This window comes from Microcebus murinus, chromosome 4 (genome assembly GCF_040939455.1).
Source record: "Microcebus murinus isolate Inina chromosome 4, M.murinus_Inina_mat1.0, whole genome shotgun sequence".
NCBI lineage: Eukaryota > Metazoa > Chordata > Mammalia > Primates > Cheirogaleidae > Microcebus > Microcebus murinus.
This window is the reverse complement of record NC_134107.1, coordinates 89417458-89431983: the sequence shown is the minus strand read 5'-3', so window position 1 is coordinate 89431983 and position 14526 is coordinate 89417458. Positions and strand designations below refer to the sequence as shown.

At 36.6% G+C, this 14526-nt stretch overlaps 1 long non-coding RNA gene across 1 annotated transcript in view; it reads left to right on the top strand.

Annotated features, from left to right (window-relative positions):
• LOC105876133 (uncharacterized) overlaps nt 1-10610 on the top strand; it is a 126988-nt gene extending 116378 nt beyond the window's left edge. Inside the window, exon 5 of the long non-coding RNA XR_001156258.3 lies at nt 10345-10610. This is a non-coding gene — a long non-coding RNA (uncharacterized LOC105876133). The remainder of the gene's footprint in view (nt 1-10344) is intronic.
• Nucleotides 10611-14526: the final 3916 nt, after the last annotated feature.

Below are 14526 nucleotides of genomic sequence, written 5' to 3'. Positions count from 1 at the left end.
TTCACACACACAAACACACATGAAATCATTTTATCTGGTCCTCCTGCTTTTGGGACAAGTTGGTAGCAAGCTGGGGACAAAGTGAAAAAAAATCGCCATGTAGCCAAAGAAACCAGATTGCAGCTTTTATGTACCAAGAAACAATCGTATATAGATGAGAAAATATTGAACATTCCTGACAGTAATTTAATGTGATCCATTTAAAAGTCATCTGACAGTTTTAAATATGGAAATTTTAGTTTCTCATCCACATCAACAGATATTAAAATTTCTACAATTCCTTATGGCTATGTCAGTCTTGATGTGCATAATGCCTTTTTAAAATAAGACTCAGCAGAAAAATCTCCATAATAATCTTGGGGTTTGGAAGAAACAAAATTACTTTTTCATGACAACCAAGTAGCTTCTTAAATCATTAAAGTACTTCTCCATTTTAGCTATTGGTTCCAGCTGAAGGGTAAATCTTGAATATATTTCTAGCCTAAGTATCAGAAGCATAGCCTGGTGGTTTGAGGCTAGAAGAAGGGTTGGGGCCACCTTCCCCTTTCAGGTCTAGACTCAAGGGACTTGCCCGAAGTCCTAGAGCCAGCTGGGCCAAGAACTCTTGCCCGTGACACTCATTCCAATCCTATCCCAAGTGCTCAGTTGTTCTCTCAGTCATCTCCTCTGAGATCCCTTCAATGTTGTAAAAGACCCATTCCTACTGAAAGAGAGTGTGCTTCAAAATTAGAGCAGGAATGATGACGCTTACCCTAAGGTTCTTAGGCACAGAAAGATAATTCTCACACATAGACATGAACGAAACATTAACGTGAGAGTCTAGTTTTTAGTGCAGTATATACTATACTTTCAGTAATAAACTGTACTAATATTAACAAGACATGAAGAAGCAAGAATCAAACCATGCATAGGAATGATGAATATTAAATATGAAAACAGTAGAAATTCTTTACATGAGAAACCCATAACTATGGCTTTTGATTATTTTCTGTTTACTTAAAATCATTATATAAGCAAAGAGTCAAACTTTTGTAATTTGCTCTTGATCCTTGCTGGTCCTAAAAGCTTAGTCTGCTATTTCAGAGAGAGAAACTTTGCATAAATATGGTCTCTTCCTCCAATGTTTTTTTTCATAAGCAGCAATTCAGTGATTTTCCTTGTATCTTATTTAGATGATTAAGAATATATGTGTAGTACTAAACATTTCTCTTCTTGAAATATAAACAATTTGACTTCCTTTGTTAACATTTTCAATTCTCCAAAAGTTGAGGAAACATTTAGGGATTGGATTCCTAGGACTTAATTCTAAGCAAAAGCGATTTAGGGTGAGACGAGGTTTCTTAAGTGCTAATTAACTGATGAATCTATATTTATATTTTGAATTCGGAACAATAGTCAAGAATAGAGAAATCTGATGTTTATTATTCTTGGGTAATGGCATGCCAAGGAGCAGTAAAAGGTGCTGCGAAGGTATGACTTGATTTTCAAAGGAGAGTGGTTGAGGATTGGTTTAGAAGTGCTAGCAGAGAGTTAAGAGAATGTCATCCTCTCAGGCCAGAAATACAGAAAGCTAGGGAAAAAAAGGAGTCTCAACTTGAAGATATTTCTAGAGACTGGTGTTTATTGAGGGTGGAAATTAGGTTTAATTTTATGAGTAAACCTCTAGCTGGAGTTCAGAACCCTCTTTCAGAGAGATTTCAAATGTAAGCTGGTTTGATTAAGGAAGGAGCCTCAGAAATGAGATTTTTTTTTTTTTTTTTTTTTTTATTTTGGCATATTATGGGGGTACAGATTTTAAGGTTTCAATAAATGCCCATTCCCCCCCTCCCCCCAAAAGTCTGAGTCTCCATCATGACCATCCCCCAGATGGTGCACATCTCACTCACTATGTATGTATATACCCGCCCCCCTCCCCCCTCCCACCTGCCCAATACCCTATTACTGTAGCACCTATGTGTCTACTTAGGTGCTACTCAGTTAATACCAGTTTGCTGGAGAATATATCTGGTGCTTGTTTTTCCATTCTTGGGATACTTCACTTAGTAGTATGGGTTCCAGCTCTAACCAGGAAAATATAAGGTGTGCTATATCACCATTGTTTCTTAGAGCTGAATAGTACTCCATGGTGGACATATACCACATTTTATTAATCCATTCTTGGATTGATGGGCACTTGGGCTGTTTCCACAGCCTTGCAATTATGAATTGTGCTGCTATAAACATTCGAGTGCAGGTGTCTTTTTTGTAGAGTGTCACTGGATCATTTGGGTAGATGCCAAGCAATGGGATTGCTGGATCAAATGGTAGATTCACTTGTATCGCTTTAAGGTATCTCCATATTGCTTTCCACAGAGGTTGAACTAGTTTGCAGTCCCACCAGCAGTGTAGGAGTGTTCCTCTCTCTCCACAACCACGCCAGCATTTATTGTTTGGAGATTTTTTGATAAAGGCCATTCTCACTGGGGTTAAGTGATATCTCATTGTGGTTTTGATTTGCATTTCCCTGATGATTAGAGATGTTGAGCATTTCTTCATATGTTTGTTGGCCATTCTTCTGTCTTCTTTAGAAAAATTTCTGTTCAAGTCCTTTGCCCACTTTTTAATGGGGTTATTTGATTTTTTCTTCCTAATTTTCGTGAGTTCTAAGTATATTCTAGTTATCAGTCCCTTATCGGATGCATAGGATGCAAAAATTTTCTCCCATTCTGTAGGCTGTCTGTTTACTTTCATGACTATTTCTTTGGCTGTGCAGAAGCTTTGTAGTTTGATCATGTCCCATTTATTTATTTTTGTTGCTGCTGTGATTGCCTTTGGGGACTTCTTCATAAACTCTTTGCCCAGGCCGATGTCTAGGAGAGTGTTTCCAACTTTTTCCTCTAGAGTTCTAATAGTTTCATATCTTAGGTTTAAGTCTGTTATCCAGCGTGAGTTGGTTTTTGTGAGAGGTGAAAGGTGTGGGTCCTGTTTTAGCCTTCTACAGGTGGCTATCCAGTTTTCCCAGCACCATTTATTGAAGAGGGATTCTTTTCCCCAGCGTATGTTTTTGTCTGCTTTGTCAAAGATGAGATGGCTATATGAGGATGGTTTTATATCAGGATTCTCACATCTGTTCCACTGGTCAATATTCCTGTTTTTGTGCCAATACCATATTGTTTTAATTACTACAGCTTTGTAGTATAGTTTGATATCTGGCATATTAATGCCTCCCATTTTGTTTTTGTTGCCTAGAATTGCTCTTGATATTCGGGGTCTTCTTTGGTTCCATACGAAGCGTAAAATTATTTTTTCTATATCTGTGAAGAATGCTGATGGGATTTTAATAGGTATTGCATTGAATCTGTAGATCAGTTTGGGTAGTATAGACATTTTGATGATATTGAGTCTGCCGATCCACGAGCATGGTATGGATTTCCATCTGTTTACATCCTCTGCTATTTCCTTCCTCAGTGTTTCATAGTTCTCCCTGTAGAGGTCTTTTACCTCTTTGGTTAAATATATTCCTAGGTACTTTAATTTCTTTGTTGCTATTGTGAAGGGAATTGAGTCTTTGATTTGGTTCTCAATTAGATTGTTGTTGGCGTATATGAATGCCTCTGATTTCTGTGTATTAATTTTGTATCCTGAGACTTTACTAAATTCATTGATCAGTTCCAGGAGTTTCTTGGTTGAATCCTTGGGGTTTTCTAGATACAATATCATATCATCAGCAAACAGTGAAAGTTTGATCTCTTCTGCCCCTATTTGGATACCTTTGATTCCATTTTCCTGTCTGATTGCTGTAGCCAAGACTTCCAGCACTATGTTGAACAGAAGTGGAGATAGTGGGCAGCCTTGTCTGGTTCCAGTTCTAAGTGGGAATGATTTCAATCTTTCCCCATTCAGTATGATGTTGGCTATGGGTCTGTCATATATGGCTTGTATCATTTTTAGGTATGTCCCTTCTATGCCTATTTTCTTAAGTGTTCGTATCATGAAAGGGTGTTGAATTTTGTCAAAAGCTTTTTCTGCATCTATTGAAAGGATCATGTGATCTTTGTTTTTGCTTCTGTTTATGTGGTGAATTGCATTTATAGATTTACGTATGTTGAACCATCCCTGCATCCCTGGGATGAAGCCCACTTGGTCGTGGTGGATTATTTTTTTGATAAGTGTCTGTATTCGGTTAGCTAAGATTTTGTTGAAAATTTTTGCATCTATATTCATTAGGGATATTGGTCTGTAGTTTTCTTTTTTTGTTGCATCCTTTCCTGGTTTTGGTATCAGGGTAATATTCGCTTCATAAAAGGTGTCGGGGAGGTTTCCGTTCTTCTCGATGTTGTGGAATAGTTTCTGCAAGATAGGTACTAGTTCTTCTTTGTAAGTATGGTAAAATTCAGGTGTGAAGCCATCTGGACCGGGACTTTTCTTTTTAGGGAGATTTTTAATTGCTGTTTCTATTTCAGCTGTTGAGATTGGTCTGTTCAGGGAATCTATTTCTTCCTGGTTGAGCCTAGGGAGGCTGTGTGTTTCTAGAAATTTGTCCATTTCCTCCACATTTTCCAGTTTGTGTGCATAAAGATTTTTGTAGTATTCATAAATTGTATCTTGTATCTCTTTGGGATCAGTTGTGATATCTCCTTTTTTATTCCTGATGGAGCTTATTAGAGATTTCTCTTTTCTGCTTTTCGTTAGCTTAGCCAACGGCGTGTCAATCTTGTTTATTTTTTCAAAGAACCAACTTTTTGTTTTATTAATCTCCTGAATAGCTTTCCTGTTTTCAATTTCGTTTAGTTCTGATTTGATCTTGTTGATTTCACTTCTTCTGCTGGGTTTGGGGTTGGTCTGTTCTTCTTTTTCCAGCTCTTTGAGTCGTTTCATTAGATTGTAGAAATGAGATTTTTTATTGGCATTTCCTTGAAGCAGTATCAAGTATAATCATTCCAATGTTGTTGACTATTAAAGATGGAAGGAACTTATGCTATTTATTTAATAGTTTCTTATTCTGACTTACCAAATTACTGTACACATTATTTCCACATTTCTCACCATTCTCCAAAAGTCGGATCACGAATGTTGATGAAATGCCTGTTGAATGTATTTAATTAACTGTGATAGAGGTTCCTGTGAAGAAATAGATAAAAAACCCCCATCCTTTTCCTACGTTAGAACCATTGCATTTTTTCCCTCATGTCTCTGACCTTACTTCCTTGATCATCCTTTGCCTATTTGCTATTTGTGAACTCTTCCTTGTCCTTCAGAACTTCAACTTGAATTTCATCTTCTCTGACATGTTGACCCAGATTCAGCCAAGCTGAATGAACCCCTTCTTCCTCTGTGTTTCCAGAGAAATGTGCTCAGTTTGCATATTATGGCACCTTTAAATGTTGCATTGTACTTATTTGTTTACATGCTCTGTCTCCACTATGCTGTAAAGTCATGTCTGAGTCATCCCTGTGACTGTCTCCAACATTAGGTCTTATTAAAATTAAAAGACTATTTGCCTTTGAGGAGCTTATTGTTTAAGCAGGGAGCACTTTTAAAACGACCAAAAATTGTAGGCGGCAATAATTAATTCTTTATTCCATTCATCAAATCTTTATTAATTGCCTACTTTGGCCTGAATATAGAAGTGAATGAGACAGACTTTGTAACTAACTTCATAGAATTTAAAATTTAGGTTTAGACATAGATATTAGATAACAAAGTATGAAAATGATTTGGGATTAGTGCAGCAATGAAGGATTGAAGGGTGCAAGGGGAACACAGAATAGGCATAGGGAACAACCTGTTCAAAGGCCCTGGGGTGACAAGAAGCATAGTTCTTTGGAGAAACAGAGATTGGTGTCATAGATGCAGGGATAGATGAAGATTGGCAGCTTGGCCTAGGTCATAGCATGTAAGGGCTTTTAGGGCACATTAAAGTGTCTGGAATTTATTTTAAAATTGAAATAAAATCACCAAAGAACATTAAGCAGGACTGTACCATGGTCGAATTTTTTTTTTTTTTTTAAGAAAGATTATTCTGGTTGCTGGATGAATATAGGATATGGGGAGATACATTAGGAGGGTAAATGATGATTATAACTCGTGTTTCTGTTATTTTAGGTGTAGTCTCAATGGTAATGGAGAAAGTGGATGGATCTGAGAGACTTAGATCCATCCATAGGGCATTAGAACCCACACTTTTAGAGATCAATTGTGTGCATGTGTGTGTTATTGTGTTGAATGAATGATGGACACATGAGGGAGGAGAAAAATGTCAAAGATGACTTCCAGTTCTCTGGATTGGGCAACTTTGTGAATGTCAGTACATTTTTAAATGATTATGAGGAATGATTTAAAAAATGAAAAGCTGCCAACCTCAACCTCCCTCATCCGTCTTCTGAACCTGAAATTCCATCGGGTCTTTATAAAGTATTCAGTGTCTCATATAAAAAGGCAAATGAAACATCCAGCTCAGAAGCCCATAATATGTTGTCTGTGACTCAGCCCCTCTTACTAATTAATGCAATAGATTTTAAAAGCAGTCTCAAAGAGTTTTAGCTTTTTGCCACCCCACCACCTCCATTTCCCTCCATCCCACACTTGGAACTAAATATAAACTAGCTCATCTGATGAAAACTGGTGAAGGCCTTCATAAGAAGCACTAGATGGCAGTAGAGGAACTCCTTTGCTGCGGTTGAGAAAGGGCTTCTGCACAAGGGGCTTGTGTAGGAAAATGGCCACGTTCCAGCTTCCCACTGTTACCTGAATTAAAGGCAGAGAGAATATAAAAGAGGAAAAGTAGCACAGTTAGCTAAATGCTGCTTCATCAATTCAATCTGCTTGATATTCATGTCACATGGAGAAAAATTTTTCCAAGTACACGTCCCTTGTTTGATGAAGTAAATGCATTTCTGTTTTCTTTTTAAGCCACAAAATTAATTTCTGTTAAATAAACCCTAATTTTTCCATGCTGAATTCCATTATTAAATTGAGCATTAGTCCTTTAGGAAAAATAAACCCTTGTCCTTAGCTATAATATTATTAAATCACAGGAATGCAGCAAATCTTTTGAAATAGCCCATTTAAAGAAAAATAATAATCGTCTGCTAAAAATACTGACACTAATATTAAAAGTTTTACAAGTAATTCCAAAATATCAGTAACATTGTGCAATATTGTAAAAAGTCATAAAATGAAACCGTTAAGAAGAAAAATATACTACAATACCAGCTCCTTTAGAAGTAAGTGATTATTAACCTTTTATTCTGTTTACTCCTTAAATCTTTAGCATTTGGCTCAATTTTTCCATTGCCCTGAACTGTTTTATCTACTGTATATTAAACATAATTCATTTAAAACAATTTTTTTGTACCTGGGCTGATTCCAAGTATTTAGCTCATCCTGACTCTTTGATGTCCTAAATAATGTCATGTTTGTTTACCTGATCATGGATGTTTCTTGTTAGGTGATGATATTATTATTAAGCAATATTTGCATAATGGGGCTATGAATGGGGCTAGTTTACTGAATGTTTTTTCCACATACATTATCTCATTTAATCCTTATACCAGTATGTTATATAGGGATTATTATTACCCCCATTTTACTGATAAGAAAAAAAGAGGATCAGAAAGGCTAAGTTACTTGCCCAAGGTCACACATTTTAAGTGACAGAACTTTGACGCAAATCAAGATTCCCTGACTTTAAATCATAGTTTATTTCCAGTATTACTCACTGACTTCCAAACAATTTGTATATTTAAAAAATTATGTTTACTCATTAAAAACCAAACAAAACACAGAGGCATATAAAGAGAAAAAAAACAATAGCCCACTGTGTTTAAGGACAATGGGAAACCACTGAAGGGTTTTAAGCCAAGGGTTGATAAATATGATTTTATGAGAGACAACTTCGCTACAGTGTATGAAGTGGTTTGGAGGTGGCAAGAGTGGAGGTGGGGAGGTTGGTTAGGTGGCTGTGTCAGCAGTTCAGGAGAAAGAGGTGGCACTGGGTGGTGGCAATGGGCATGACAAACAATGGGCAGATTTGGGAGATGGGAGTTAGGTTGAGCAGGCCTTGGTGATTGCAGACTAGGGATGACAGAAAGGCAGTGTCAATGGTGAGCTTTAGGGTGGGTGACAGGGGAATTGGAGGTATTATTTACTGAAACCAAAAATGTTGGAACAATATCTGATTTTTCCTGAAATGTTATTTGACTACCATCTCCTTAACTGACAAAAATCCTGTTAACAGAAATTCTTTTATGTTTTTAAATTATATTTAAGAAAGGCTGAACTTTTGCCTGGAATATTCTTCCTCCTGCCTTTCTCCAATCTGCAAAGCTAAGCCTAATCTACCTCCTCCAAGAAGTCTTCTTTACTTTTCCCAGCTGGAAACCTGCCCTTCCTCTGTTTCCCCATGGCACCATGTCCATGCCTCTGACATAGCTCTTACCACACTCTGCCTTTACTTTGGTGTTTATAATGCTTGCCCCAACTAGTCTATAATTCTCATGAATTATACTTTAATAAATAGATATTGAATAAGTATTTGAATTAATTGATTTGAATTCCCATTTTCTTTCCATTTTACAGCAAGCTAAGATGGTTTTCTTATTAAGAAGAGAAAATTCTGCATCATAAACAAGAAACTTAAACCAAAGGTTGGGGCAGGAGGAGATTAGGAGACACAGAGTTCTAATTTACAATAATTTAAGTTCTAGCTCTGTACACCCTATTTTATAGACTGATGACAACACTTTAGATGTGATCTCAGAGGTATGAGTGATAATCTTTTAGAAACCATAGAGAATGTCAGATGCCTCAAATGAATAGAAATGGGAGAGCGTCATAATTCCAACAGGGAGAAAATAGTAGGTCCCAGAAACAATAATCACTAGTTTTTATTTGAATCATAAAATAGTAAACTTTCCACAGAGGTTGAACTAGTTTGCAGTCCCACCAGCAGTGTAGGAGTGTTCCTCTCTCTCCGCAACCACGCCAGCATTTATTGTTTGGAGATTTTTTGATAAAGGCCATTCTCACTGGGGTTAAGTGATATCTCATTGTGGTTTTGATTTGCATTTCCCTGATGATTAGAGATGTTGAGCATTTCTTCATATGTTTGTTGGCCATTCTTCTGTCTTCTTTAGAAAAATTTCTGTTCAAGTCCTTTGCCCACTTTTTAATGGGGTTATTTGATTTTTTCTTCCTAATTTTCGTGAGTTCTAAGTATATTCTAGTTATCAGTCCCTTATCGGATGCATAGGATGCAAAAATTTTCTCCCATTCTGTAGGTTGTCTGTTTACTTTCATGACTATTTCTTTGGCTGTGCAGAAGCTTTGTAGTTTGATCATGTCCCATTTATTTATTTTTGTTGCTGCTGTGATTGCCTTTGGGGACTTCTTCATAAACTCTTTGCCCAGGCCGATGTCTAGGAGAGTGTTTCCAACTTTTTCCTCTAGAGTTCTAATAGTTTCATATCTTAGGTTTAAGTCTGTTATCCAGCGTGAGTTGGTTTTTGTGAGAGGTGAAAGGTGTGGGTCCTGTTTTAAGTGAATCTACCATTTGATCCAGCAATCCCATTGCTGGGCATCTACCCAAATGATCCAGTGACACTACAAAAAAGACACCTGCACTCGAATGTTTATAGCAGCACAATTCATAATTGCAAGGCTGTGGAAACAGCCCAAGTGCCCATCAATCAAAGAATGGATTAATAAAATGTGGTATATGTACACCATGGAGTACTATTCAGCTCTAAGAAACAATGGTGATATAGCACACCTTATATTTTCCTGGTTAGAGCTGGAACCCATACTACTAAGTGAAGTATCCCAAGATTGGAAAAACAAGCACCAGATATATTCTCCAGCAAACTGGTATTAACTGAGTAGCACCTAAATGGACACATAGGTGCTACAGTAATAGGGTATTGGGCAGGTGGGAGGGGGGAGGGGGGCGGGTATATACATACATGGTGAGTGGGATGTGCACCATCTGGGGGATGGTCATGATGGAGACTCAGACTTTTGGGGGGAGGGGGGAAAATGGGCATTTATTGAAACCTTAAAATCTGTACCCCCATAATATGCCAAAATAAAAAAAATAATTAAAAAAAAATAGTAAACTAATTGGTTAATCATTTCCACATGCCTATTCTGAAAAATATATTGACTACTGAGGATACAAAGATGGGTAAGTTTGAATAAGGTTTTATTCTTGAGACACTCGAGTCTCACATTGTCACCTAGACTGGAGTGCAGCGGTGCCATCACAGCTCACTGTAACCTCCAACTCCCTTGCGCAAGTGATCCTTCTAGGACTATAGGCATGCACCACCATGCCTGGCTAATTTTTTTATTTTTATTTTTTTGTAGAGACAGGATCTCGCTATATTGCCAGAACTCCTGGCTTCCAGTGATCGATCCTCCGGCCTCAGCCACCCGAAGTGCTGGGATTACAGGCATGAGCCACCGCTTGCAGCCAGATATCCATCCTGCTGTCAAGGAAGCCATAGCTTTTTGAGGGGAGATAGAGACATGAAAAAATAAATGTGATATGATGTGGCCTGTATTATAATGGAGGTATGTATATACTACTGTGGTAATACAGATAAGAAAGAAATTAATCCTGTCTGAGAATGTGGTCAGGGGTAGCTGTAGACAGGAAATGACATTTGAGTTAGTCTTTAAATAATGAATAGGAATTTCCCAGTAATCAAATAGAAACAAGCATCCTAGGCAGGCGAAAATGCATAATCAAGTTATGAAAGAATTACAGTGTCTGTCTGAGTAGGTGGAGCAGAGGATAAAATGTAGGATAAAATGACATGGGATGAACCCGGAAGGGCAGGCAAGAACTGAAATAGAAAGGGCCTGGCCTAGAAGCCATGGTAAATTAGAGCTTACTGTTGTAGAAAATTTTAGGGCATATTTTAAAAACACATGGTTTACAAATTTGCAGGGAAAAAAAGAATAGTGATGGATAAGAATATAGTGATGTGACTTAGAATCCATAATGTCTGACAGAAATGGGTGCCCAATGAGTATTAATAAACTAAGGTTCATAAAGAGGTTTTTCAGTAAAGAAGATTTATAGTATTTATGATATAAAATAAATATATAAAAACAAGTAGGTTTAACTATACCAGATGTGAACAACTGGAAACCATAATGGAAACAATGCCCTTTACAGAGGCAACAAAACATAATTTACCTATGTGCATGCTTACATGTAATGAATTAGAACCTAGAGATGCAAAACAATAAAATATTAATGAATGATATAAAAGATGACTTGAATATTGGGAAAAATATGCCAAGTCATTGAATGAGAACACTTAACATTTAAAAGATATCAATTCTTACAATCTATTTAGTGTTTTAATGTTATTTCAGTGAAAATCTCAATGACTTTAAAATTCTTTTCGAGGAGTATTAAGATGAGAATATCTAAAATCAATTTTGTTTAAAGAGTTACAAAAAAGAACGAATAGGAGAGATTTTCTTCCCTGATATGAAAATATTTTGCAAAGCTATAAAAATTGAAATAGTATGGTGCTAGAACAAAACTGGACACAAAGATCACTGGAACATCAGAAAGAACTCAGAAATAAACTGTAATGCATAAATAAAACATCATGGAAATTAATAGGAAACATTATTTAAATGTAAATTAAAATGATTAAAGAATTTTTTTGCCTTTTAATAGCTATAACATTTTAGATAGGCAGAATAAGTTTAAAAGAGCTATTGTACAAGATGGTAATATAGTTAACAACAATGTATTGTATGATTGAAAATTGCTAAAAGAGGAGATTTTAAGTGTTCTTACCACAAAAAATGTATGTGAGGTAATGTAATGTTAATTAGCTCAATTTAGCCATTCCACAATGTATACATATTTTAAAACAACATATTGAACATGGTAGATATATGAAATTTTAATTTTTCTGTTAGAAATCAATTTAAAATAAAAAAGAAGCAGGAAAATAGCAAAAGATTGAAAAAGATTATAATAGTGCTAGAGTTTGGTGTTGGTTCACAGTTGGAAGGAGCACAAATCAGTATAACTGTCTGGAAAGCAACTTGTAAATATATGTTATGCACCTTAAGATTTACACTTTTGGTTCATTAATTCAAATTTCAGGATTCTATTTTCAGGAAATTTTCAAAAATATAGATAAGTACAATAAGTTGAACTCAAAATTGTTTGAATTATCAGAAACTTGGAAGTAACCTAAATGTTAAAAAATAAAGGAATGTTAAATTAGTGATTTTCAATCTTTTGAGAAAATTCAATCAAACAAACAATCAAACAAAATCTTACTTAGAATCTTAATATTTAAGACATTTAGCAGATCTGTCCTGAGGATGGCAAAACTCACCCACCCCTCCTTGGCTCTTGACAGTGGATTTTGCCAAGACAACTAGGAGCCATATGACTTTGAGAGTGCAGTCTGAAAATCATTCCATTAAAGAAGTTATTGTAAACAATACAATGATTCATTATGATATCTGCAAAGAATACTTGGAGGTATGAGAAAATCTTACAAAAAATGTAAGTAAAATATAGAATACAAAGTTGAAAATATAATTTTATGATTTTATTGTTGTCAGCTATGTAAAATATATCTGGAAAAAAAAGATTGAAAGGGAATACAAAAAAACGAAAACAGATTTTATCCGGGTAGTAAGATTATGACTAATTTTAATTTCATCTTTATACTTTCTTGAATTTTTCAAGCTTTTTACAAGAAGGATGTATTGTTTTTATGTTGAGAAAAAAAATGTGTGTGTGTGTTTAAAGTCTGTCTTGCCAAACAGACCTCATTTTGTTTTTTTAATATGTTGGCAAGTTAGCAGAAATGCTGTACTCCTAGCAATTTTATTCCAGCCTGGTATTTGACAAAATTCCTCATGATATTTTATTGCGTAAAATAATGAACTGTGGACTGAGCGAAATACAGTTAGGTGGAGTTACAGTTGGCTGAGCAGTGAACTCAATGACATTTATTGAACACTCATGACTCTTCAGGTCTTCTGCTGGGTGCTGAAGACGTAAAGTGAATAAGATGGGGTTCCTGCCTTCAAAAAGGCCCATTCCAGAAATGAACAAGCAGGAGTGCAAATATTCACAGTTCCACAGTGATATGCTTTCACTGGAGGTGTGTCAAAAGGTCTGGAACATTGAGAAATGACTGTCCTTGGGCCAGCATCACAGAGGAGGGAACTTATTGTGTCCACTTTCTTTATGTTAAGTACCATTCTAAGTGCTTTATTTTGTTATATCAGTCAGGGGTCATAGTTGCAAGCAACAGAAGCTGACTGTGGTTGATTATGCAGAAGAGGAATTTTATTAAAAAGGTGTTGTAGAGTTGTTGATCTGAAGAGCCAGGCTGGAGATTGAGTTTCTAGGAACAATGATTAAAACCTTGCTGTGGAACTGGCTCTGGTGAGAAGTAGAGCTATCACTGTGGCTGACAATGCTGCATCAGGGTCTGAGTTTGCTGCCACTCAGACCCTGAAATGTGATGTGTCTGCAATAGCATCATCAACAAAATGATTGCCACAAGTGGCCTCCTTCTTCAAGCTACCTATTCAGGATTGAAGTCTTGGATGTGGTTGGTGGAGCTCAGGTCACATGCCTGTGTCAGCTGTAATGAGGTGGGAGAGTTTTTTTTTTTGCACCTTGAATAGACAGGATTCGTAAGACTGAACACTTTCCATATACAGTATGGGTATTCAGAATATGCTGGGTAACCAGAAAACCAAATGTCCACCATAGGTGTTTTATATTATTTAATCTTTATGATAGAACTATGCAATATTGTCTTTTCTCCATTTTCAAGATGAAGAAAGAGGAAAAAAAGTGGTGCCCAAGTCTCCAAAGTCTGGAAGTGGTAGAGCAAGGAACTAAAGTCTGTTTGGCTCCAAAACTCATACACTGACAGCTAACTACATACTGCACTATGACTCACAGAGGAGGCAGTTTCTGCAAAACTCTGAAAGGACAGGATTTTTCAAATTCCATGTGGCTTGAATAAGGGTTTACTGTGAAGTAGCAGCAGGACTTGATGCTGGAAAGGTATGTTTTTGTGTCCTCTCCAAATTCATAAATTGAAACCATAATCCCCAGTGTTCATGGTATTTGGAGATGAGGCCTTAGGCAGATAATTAGGTCATCAGATGGAGCACTCATGGTGGCATTAGTGCCCTTGTGAGAAGAAACATGAGAGAGCTTGCTTTCCCTTGCTCCTCCCTGGCCATATGAGGGTACAACGAGAAAATGGCCATCTGTAAACCTGGAAGGGTGTCCTTCCCAGACACTGTATCTGCTAGCACCTTAATCTTGGACTTCCCAGCCTCCAAAAATTGTGAGGAATGGATGTTTGTTCTCTAAGCCACTCAGTCTTTGGCATTTTGTTATAGCAGTAGGTAGTGTGGTTTGGAACCTAGAATAGAGGAGAAGCTGGTACAGATGATCAAGCCCCAGCAGATTTTAGGCCCAACATGTTTCATGTCAGGGAGAATCCAATGTAAATATTTTGGATCAGTTTC